The sequence below is a fragment of the Pan paniscus genome, chromosome 17 (genome assembly GCF_029289425.2).
Source record: "Pan paniscus chromosome 17, NHGRI_mPanPan1-v2.0_pri, whole genome shotgun sequence".
In the NCBI taxonomy this organism is placed as follows: Eukaryota; Metazoa; Chordata; class Mammalia; order Primates; family Hominidae; genus Pan; species Pan paniscus.
This window is the reverse complement of record NC_073266.2, coordinates 62,931,211-62,939,956: the sequence shown is the minus strand read 5'-3', so window position 1 is coordinate 62,939,956 and position 8,746 is coordinate 62,931,211. Positions and strand designations below refer to the sequence as shown.

At 45.9% G+C, this 8,746-nt stretch overlaps 1 long non-coding RNA gene across 1 annotated transcript in view; it reads left to right on the top strand.

Moving 5' to 3' along the window:
• Positions 1–6,785: 6,785 nt before the first annotated feature.
• The window catches only part of LOC134729251 (uncharacterized), a 71,103-nt gene continuing 69,142 nt past the window's right edge, over positions 6,786–8,746 (top strand). Inside the window, exon 1 of the long non-coding RNA XR_010110155.1 lies at positions 6,786–6,848. This is a non-coding gene — a long non-coding RNA (uncharacterized LOC134729251). The remainder of the gene's footprint in view (positions 6,849–8,746) is intronic.

The window sequence follows — 8,746 nt, the reverse complement described above, 5'->3', positions numbered from 1 at the left end:
TATGGGTCTGAGTCGGTACAGTAAGAATGAAACAGAGTATCTCATATCCTCAGGTCACCCCAGAGATATGTCTTTGTGTCCCAACTATTTGTGGGGCCACAGCCCTAACTCTTATTGAGAATGCTGGGACATCTGGAGCCAGGCAATAGAGGCACAGTTAATCCACAAATTCTTTATGTATATATGGATAAAATCTAAACACTCTTACCCTTCAACCTTTACATTTGGGGCTACATTCGAACTTCTATGTATCATAGTCAACTTCTGATTACAGTCCTATTGGCCTCAACTAATTTAGAAGGTGGTGTTGTGGCCAAAGAAATGAAGTGCCATTACACAATGGAGTGTGTAGTATCATTCCAATGTAAGTAGCATTAAAAAATATGCTTTGTTCTTGGTATACATTCCCTCTAACTTCTCATCAATACAATGATGCTGGAAATTTCTTTATCACATATTGGGCAATAAGGCTTAAAATAAATGTTTCTCTGAGAAAGGGAACATCATGATTTATACTCACATAAGGTAAATGACAGGTTTGAAAGATTTTGTACAGCAGATTTTGATCCAGAGGCACACAGAAACAGTTAGAAGTAAAATCTGGGGAGAGGGTGGTATATAAGATGAAGATATGCTCCAGAAGAAGTCTGGGTAGAGAACAAGTGTTTGCTAAAAGCTGGCCCTGATGACCTTCAAGGTAACCCCATGATATGAACTCTCAGGATACTGCTTCACTGAGGCTGTGGTGCAGCCACAGAATAGGGTAGCCATTGTTGGTGGCGACATAGGCTAATAGTAAGTTTCTGGGGCCCATCTATTCAGAAGCTTGGTCAACAGAGACTCCCAAAGAATCACTTGCTTGATCACACCCTGAGTAGACAGAACCTTGGATTTACCTGCAAGTTACTGACAGAAAGTACTTGAAAACATTCTGAACTAGCCACGGTACTGGTTGTTGAGAAATGATGTCTGGGAATTCCGCTCTGCCTTCCCACCCTTCCAGCTCCCCCAATCCAGTAATGGCCTTGTGATCTCATCCTCTAAGACAGATTTTGCAGGCAGAATGAGTCTGATGTATGTAAATCTTGTGCCCTCACCAGACTCTCCCGGGGAGGCTGCCGTGAAGAAAATCTATTGCCCTAATCAATTACCAAACTTCCAAATGAAATAGATTGTTCTCTCTTGCTGGAAGACCATCAAGCTGTCATTTTTCTTGGTAATGAGCAGCAGTGCAGGAGGGGAATTGCACTTTCTCTGTGGCACTGGATGAAGGGGTTCCAGTAAGCAAGGGCTGACCAGGAAAGCAGGGAGTTACCTGCCAAAATGATGGAAAGGCATCTGGAAGCCTCTCTCTCTTTTAAACTGTACTCCAACGAATTTCTCTTGACTCTTCAGTATGCATCAGGCAATTTTCTGGGTATGGCAGTGTAAAATTGAGAAAGGACTCTTCTCCCTGGCCTAGGTATCGCCCATCTGACTTTGATTTTTTTTTCTCCACTCCTTCCATGCTAGTCTGGTTCACTCCTAATTCCTGAGCTATATCTGAAGAGGACAAGAACTCATTTGGGACCCTCACCTCCACCATCTGATGGGGACTGGAATTCATCTGTTGCCCAGGGATGCTCCATGGATATTGGTGTATAGTTCCCAAGCATTTCTCTTTCTGCTGAAATGTGCTCCTGTACATGCATCTGGGCTCCTGCCTTGGTTTACCCGTATAGCATCTTTATTCCAATTTGGGCTTGGAATAGCACCTCAAACTTTAGTCTGTTTGCCTGGGCTCTGCCTAGGTTCCTTCCCTGAGAGCTGAGAGCCCATTTTTCTACCTTCCTCTTTCTTCAGGGTCAATGCCTTGATGCCACAGTCTACCTGTCTTCAAACACTGCTCCTCCTCTGAATATTTTCTTGCCATAGTGCTTTATCTCCTAAAGTGAACTCCCTGGTGTGCAGATGGAGGCTTGAACCCTATGTGGTATCACCAAGCACCTTGGGATCTGTACTCTTCATCCAAAGTACTTTTTATAAGGACCCTTCCAGGGAGCAGTACTTGACACAAATGGAAGAACTCCTATGGGTAGAAATTGGGACACTTGGGTTAGTTTCCTCTTCCCTTTGCATGGAGTTTCAACTTCCTTCTTTCTCAAACACATACACCTGAGACCCCAGCTCATCCTGCAAGCTTCTCCTGGTTATGGCACTTACTCACCTTTCAAGGTGCTCACTTTCCAAATGGAGAGACAGCTAGACATTTAACAGCTAAATATCAACCACTGTGATAAGGTAATCTGTAAGGTGTGTACTAAGGGTGGTGGGAGTGAGCCCAGGGAAGGGATATAATAAAGAACAGACTGCAAGGAGACCTTAAGGGAGGAGTAAGAGTCGACTTAGGGGACAAGGGTCTTCTAGTGGATCCCAAAAGGATCCACTCCTGAGTGATGTCAGAGAGTCTGAAAAATTAATGTTTAAGCTACTATATAAATTCTAGAATTTCAGAGATCCACTGCCCCAAAATATAGAGGTGTATCAATATTCTCCCCATAGGAGCTATAACCTAGTTGGGGAGGAAATTTTCTCACAGAGTAAATAGTGAAATAATAATGTAAGGCTATACATAATAAAGTGCTACTTTAAATAGAAACAAGTGCCAAGGATGTGTCAAGTGCAAAGATGTCTGGGCCAGATAATGCCCCTTGCAGAAGGCTGGGAAAAAAGAAAAAAAAAAACAACAATAAAAGGGGAGTTAACACAGGAGCTAGGAATGGGGACCTTTCTGCTGTCTGCAAATCATATGATGTGGATGGCTGCCCTCTTGGCCTCTGCCCTGCAGAGGACTCTCTTGGATTTTCAGGAGAGGAGGGGGAAAAAGAAGTCTTATTAAAAATAACAGCATTTGGTGTGCATGTGTGAGTGCTGTGTACAGACACATTTAACAGTGCAGCCGCTCTGAGCATTGGCTGGTGGGGAAGAGTCCTGAATGCAAAGTGAGGTGAGTGGCCTTTGCAAATGCCAGCTGGAAATGCTGCTCTGCTATGTAAGCAGGACAAGAACAAGCTAGGGAACTGTCACCTCTCCAAACAAGTTCTCTCAATGATGGGATCAGCTGGCTGTTCTGAGAGGGGCTTTGGGCATCTCTATGCCTCTCTCTTGGTGGGTAGAAACCCAAGTATGGGGAGCATGGCTGAATGCCTTTTGATTCTGCCTCTGGGTGGGGCATTGGCTTAGATCACTTTCGGGAGGCAGGACCCTGATCAGCAGGCAAAGGGGAAGGCAATATTGTGACATTTCATGAAAGATTGGGCCAGGCTCTCCTCCTGTGGGCACCACTCCACTGGTGGCAGGGTTGGACTGGGGGTACTCCCTGCCTCCACAGTAGGAGCCGCATAGAGGGGCCTGGGAGTATAGGAGAGCCTGGTCTTTTGTTCTATATGCCTTCTCATTTTCCATCAAACCTACGCTTAGTATGGCTTGGGGGCACAGATAAATCACTATAAGTTGCATGATCTTAAGGAGTTTACTTTAACTCAGGCAGGCTCATTTTTTTCTCCCCTATCACACGGGAATTGTAATGATCACTGTAAAACACAAATCTATTGTCACATTTAAGTGTGAGAATAATTATAAAAAACACCTAGCACCTGTAAGAAGCCATCCAAAATGCTCACTTCCATGCCCCTAATTTTACAGATAAGAACTCGGAGGCTCAAAGAGGTTAAGTGTCTCACTTGAAGTTGTCCATCAAAGAAGAAACTGAGCCTGGAGCCTGGGAAGGACAGTGAGGAGGTGAGGGAGAAATGTTTGGGGGTTGGCTCTGCCCCTAACAGGGGGTAGGATTATGGGCAACCCCTCCACTCAGATTTCAGGTTCCCCCTCTGTTAGGCAGAGGATGGATGGGATCCTCTCCAAGGTCTCTCAGGTTCTAACATGGAACTAGCAATGCTCCTTTCTCTATGCAGCAGAGGTCCAGTCCGTGACCTACAGAACTCTGCATTCCATAGAGAAGTCACAGTGTGGGACCCTGGGTCAGACATCTCTACAAACAAAGTTCATCGCAATGGAACTTCTCAAGGGCTTTGGCCCCTGGAACCTCCCTCAAGAACCATCCAAGGGAGGCAGGGATGGGGGCCCACAGGGTGCAGAGTGGCGGCCACTTGAGTGGCAGATTGCCGACACCACGTGACCTGGCTTCCCAGTCTCAACTTTTCCATTCTTCCCAGTTTATTTTTCCTTCCCTGTCCCCTCCATGACCTGAAATGCTGTCACAACCATATCTGGGCTTTTCTGTAAATGTCTTTTTTTTTCTTTTAAACCTTGATTGCTTTCATGCTAATAAACTAGAACTGAGGCTTACTGAGACAAGAGAAGTAGGTTTCCCTGAAAAACATTTATGTGTATGTAACAGAAACAGATAGAGACTGAGAAAGAAAGACAGAGGTAGCGAGAGAGAAAACCACAGAAAGAAAACTTATGGAGAATTTGAAAGACAGAGAGACAAGCAGGTATTGATGGCCAGAAAGACAGAGAGAGATATATATATATAGGGAGGAGATGACTGAGGTAAATTTAGGCAGAGACATGGAGATTTGGTCCATCTCCTCTTGTGTCCCTATCTACAAAGAGGGATGTGATGGAAACAGTTGAATCCACAGATGAGTTGGGTAAGACTGGGCAAGGTATCCCATGAAGGGACACATAGAGTCTTCATTTTCCTTCTACTTCTTGGACTCTTCCAAAGGCTTGCAATACCACTGGCTATACAGGAGGCTCCAGGATAGAGTCATGACCATCTGAAGTCCCTGAGTTCGGGGCCATGGGTCCTCTATCCTAGCATTTTGCCTCAGATGGATCTGAAGGTTTGGGGGATGCTGGCATTTTTATCCATGAAATCAACTCAAAGGTCATCTGTCACCCCCCAATATCTTGATAATTTGTAATTCTGTTTACATGTTTACATATTTTTGTCTCATTTGCAAGACCAGTTTGTTAATTCTCTGGAGTAGGCATTTTTGTGTGTGCATGATGCCTTGAACCTAGTAGGCCTTTGATAAAGTCCAGTTGAGGGACTGGGCCTGTGTCAGACAGCTTCCAGTGGCCCATCAGAATGGAGGATTCCAGAAGATTGGGTGACCCATCTAAAGGACACTGGCCATTCTACAGAAACATCTTGTAGAAAGTTGAGCACCCATTAGTAGGCTGGCAAGCAAAGAAAAGATGAAGGCTGTATTAGTCTGTTTTCACACTGATGATAAAGACATACCTGAGACTGGGGAATTTACATAACAAAGAGGTATAATGGAGTTACAGTTCCACATGGCTAAGGAAGCCTCACGATCATGGCAGAAGGTGAAAGGCACATCTCACATGGCGGTAGACAAGAGAAGAGAGCTTGTGTAGGGAAACTCCCCTTTTTAAAATCATCAGATCTCATGAGACTTATTCACTATCACAAGAACAGCATGGGAAAGACCTGCTCTCATGATTCAATGATCTCCCACTGGGTTCCGTCCCACAACACATGGGAATTCAAGATGAGATTTGGATGGGGATACAATCAAACCTTATCAAAGGCCCTGCCCTCTTCCAAATACTAATAGAGGAAGAGAAGAGTCACAGCAAGAACCCAAGTGAAGACTAGCCTGTAAAAAAGTCAACACAGGAAGACTCAGGAGGTCAGCCCCAGCTAGAACATGAGATCTATGCAAAACAATTTTTGAGTTCTGAGATGCCTCTGTTGAGCATGTTGGATGATGGTGTTTCTAAGTATTCCAGTCTTTCTTACCTTTGAGATAAGCAGAGTACGTGGAATCTATTTTAAGCTTGCATTATAGGATTAGAGTGGTACGTGGCAGGCTCTTGTTTGTTCAGGGATATTTGCCCCATTGCCAGATGGCCCCAGATTGCCATGTTTTTCTAGTTGGTTCTTCTTACCTTTTCTCACAGTTCCTATTCCTGTTGTATGTTTCTGCTTCCTTATTTTACTTTGCAGTAAGCAAAGAGAGTCTGATGGGACTCACATGAGGGAGAGTTACAGGGACACTCTCACCATTCTTGTCAACTGGCCAATTTTATTCATTTCTCAAGTAGCTTAAAAGTCCCTTCTTCCAGTAAGATGTCCCAGCTCCCCAAACGGCAGCAGAAGCTCCTCTGTGCATTTTTCTGCCTAAGATACCTACTTCCCTGAACAGAGTTACATGCTCAATAGGCTGCCTCCACCATCAGATTGTATGCCCACTGAGGACAGAGTCTGTGTCCCCACAGATTCTTTAGTGCCCAGGACTGCAGGGTGACAGTGAGTGTTCAATCCATATTTATTTAATGTGGATGTGTGTGACCTGAGGGTCAGCCTCGTCTCTCCCATGGAGGAAAGCACTTCCCTCAATGCTAGACCCTGGTTATGGGGCAGAGCTTACCAAAGACTGATTTCTGGGTGAAGCATGACATGGTGCTCCTGTGGTCCTCTCTGCTCCAGCCTGCCTTGTTTCCTCCTTGTCACTCTCTCATCTGACCTCTGCGCATTGACTTCTCTGCCGGTCATCAAAGCTCTCCCAACTCCTCCTCTTTGGCAACCTGCCCTTGAGTTCAGAGACCACCTCCTCTAGGACCTTCCCTGACTCTACTTGAACCCTTCCCTCCTAGGGTCTGTAGTGCTCATTTCAGTGTGCCTCTCACAGTGGGGACCCGGGGTTATGATGTCATCACCTTGTGTAGTTATAATCTCCCTTTCTTACACAAAAAAGACAACACTGGAGCTGTAGGGATTCATAGACCTTGTTCTGTCCATCTCCTTCAATGTACAGGAAAGGACAGTGAAGCCAGGGAGCTCAAGTGACCTCCTCCAGGGGATACAGCTGGTGAGTGGTGATATCCCCTTGAGGAGGGGGTAAGTCAGGTTCCCCTCAGGGGAGGAAAGTCAGGTCCTCTCACTTTATGTTCGGGCAGATTCCAGTTCCCCTTCATTCCTAGGATTTTGTACACCATGGTACCCTAGCCCAGGGCTTGAATATCAGTTTCTTAGGACTGCTGTGACAAATTACCAATAAACTCGGTACTTCAGCACAAGAAAAATTCATTCTTTCACAGTTCCGAAGCTAGAAATCCACAACTAAGGTGTTGGCAGGGCCATGCTCCCTCTGGAGGCACTAGAGAAAAAATTTTCTGGCCACTTCTGACTTCTGGTGGCTCCTGGCATTCCTTGGCTTGTGGTGGCATCACTCCAATTTCTGCCTGTCTTCACATGCCCTTTGTTTCTCTCTGTCATGTCTTTTTCTGTCTCTTCCATTATTGGATTTTTGGGTCCGCCCTATCTAGGATGATTTCATTTGGAGAGCCTTAACTTGTCTGCAAAAAATCCTTATTCCAAATAAATTCACATTCCAAGGTTCTGTGTAGAACTATTTTTTTGATGGGGCACGATTCCACCCACTACAGCTCGGAATTCAGCAAACACCCAGTTGCCACTGGATTACTGACAGATAGTGGCTCTGCTGGTGTGTGGTCAGGCTAACTGGACAACTAGAAAAAGGCTCTGTGGAGGTGGTTGGGTTTGATGGGGAGAAGAAGGTTGGGTTTTCTAAGTGAGGATAAAGTGAAGGGCAGGTCTCAAAGGCTACTGGGAGCAGGATTCCTGAGAGACTTGAGGACGGGGCCTCAGTTAGTGTGTGAGTCAGAGCTGGGAGGGGTACAGGACTGGACCTGACACCTTCAAGGTCCCCCTGCAGCCTCAAAGCTGGCTGCAGCCTTGAAGCTGGAAGCAGAATCTCCTGCTGGAAGGCTAGCAGACACTTTGCAGTAAGCAGGAAGCGGTGAGCCTCCCTCCCTCAGAACATCTTTTTCAAGAAGGTGCTTCTCTGAAGTTTTCAGCTTGGCCCTCCCTCCCCACCCTAGTTCTGCGGAGAGAAATCCACATCAGAATGGACAGGGTGAAGGCAAGTGGCCCTGTCACACATCCCAGTCAGCTACTTGAGAAGAAAATGAGAGAGGAGGCAAGGCTAGGCTTTGTGAAACGTGTAGGCGGGTCTGTACACAAACATCGGCTCATACAAATAAACCAAACCTGGCCAAAAATAACAGAAAAGGCAACAGATGCTTCCAATTAAAATGTCAGCGTCTCCTGAGAAGCTGAGTTCTCACGTGGTGTGGGTGCTCGGGGGGCCGAGGACTACTGGAAGGGACCACATATGGAAATCTGTTTGCATTATACCATGTCCCAGATGCCACGTAAGACACTGGCCTGACCTTGCAATTAGCACATTGGCTGTTTCTGGGGTGAGGTATGTGGGGATGCAGGGAAAACCCAGAAAGTTGTGAAAGAGTGATTGTTCCTGCTGGGTCCTATAGGAAGCAAGAAACCCAGGAGCATTCTCAGGGAATATTACCCTGTGGGCTCCTCACCCACTCCGTCTTCCCTCTTTTTTGGTTCCATTTTCCCATATTCTTCAACGTCGTTATGAAAGGAAAATGAATTTACATGGATAGCAGGCAGTCTTGGTGGAAAAAGACTGTTAAAGTCTGTCACAAGGATGTGGCAGGGGGTAGGAGGACAGAGGGACAATCCCTGCCCCATCTCCCTGTCTGCCCTTGGTGGTGGTGGTGGTGAGGCATGTAAGACACTGGATGCACACTGGACTATCCAAACAGCCTCTCCCTAGCCTGCTGTACTTCCGAATCCCTCATAAAATTGTTTCTTTCCGATTTGCTTTGCTGTTTACTCATCATAGGTCCTCATTTCCCTTTGATCCTAGAGTCACTT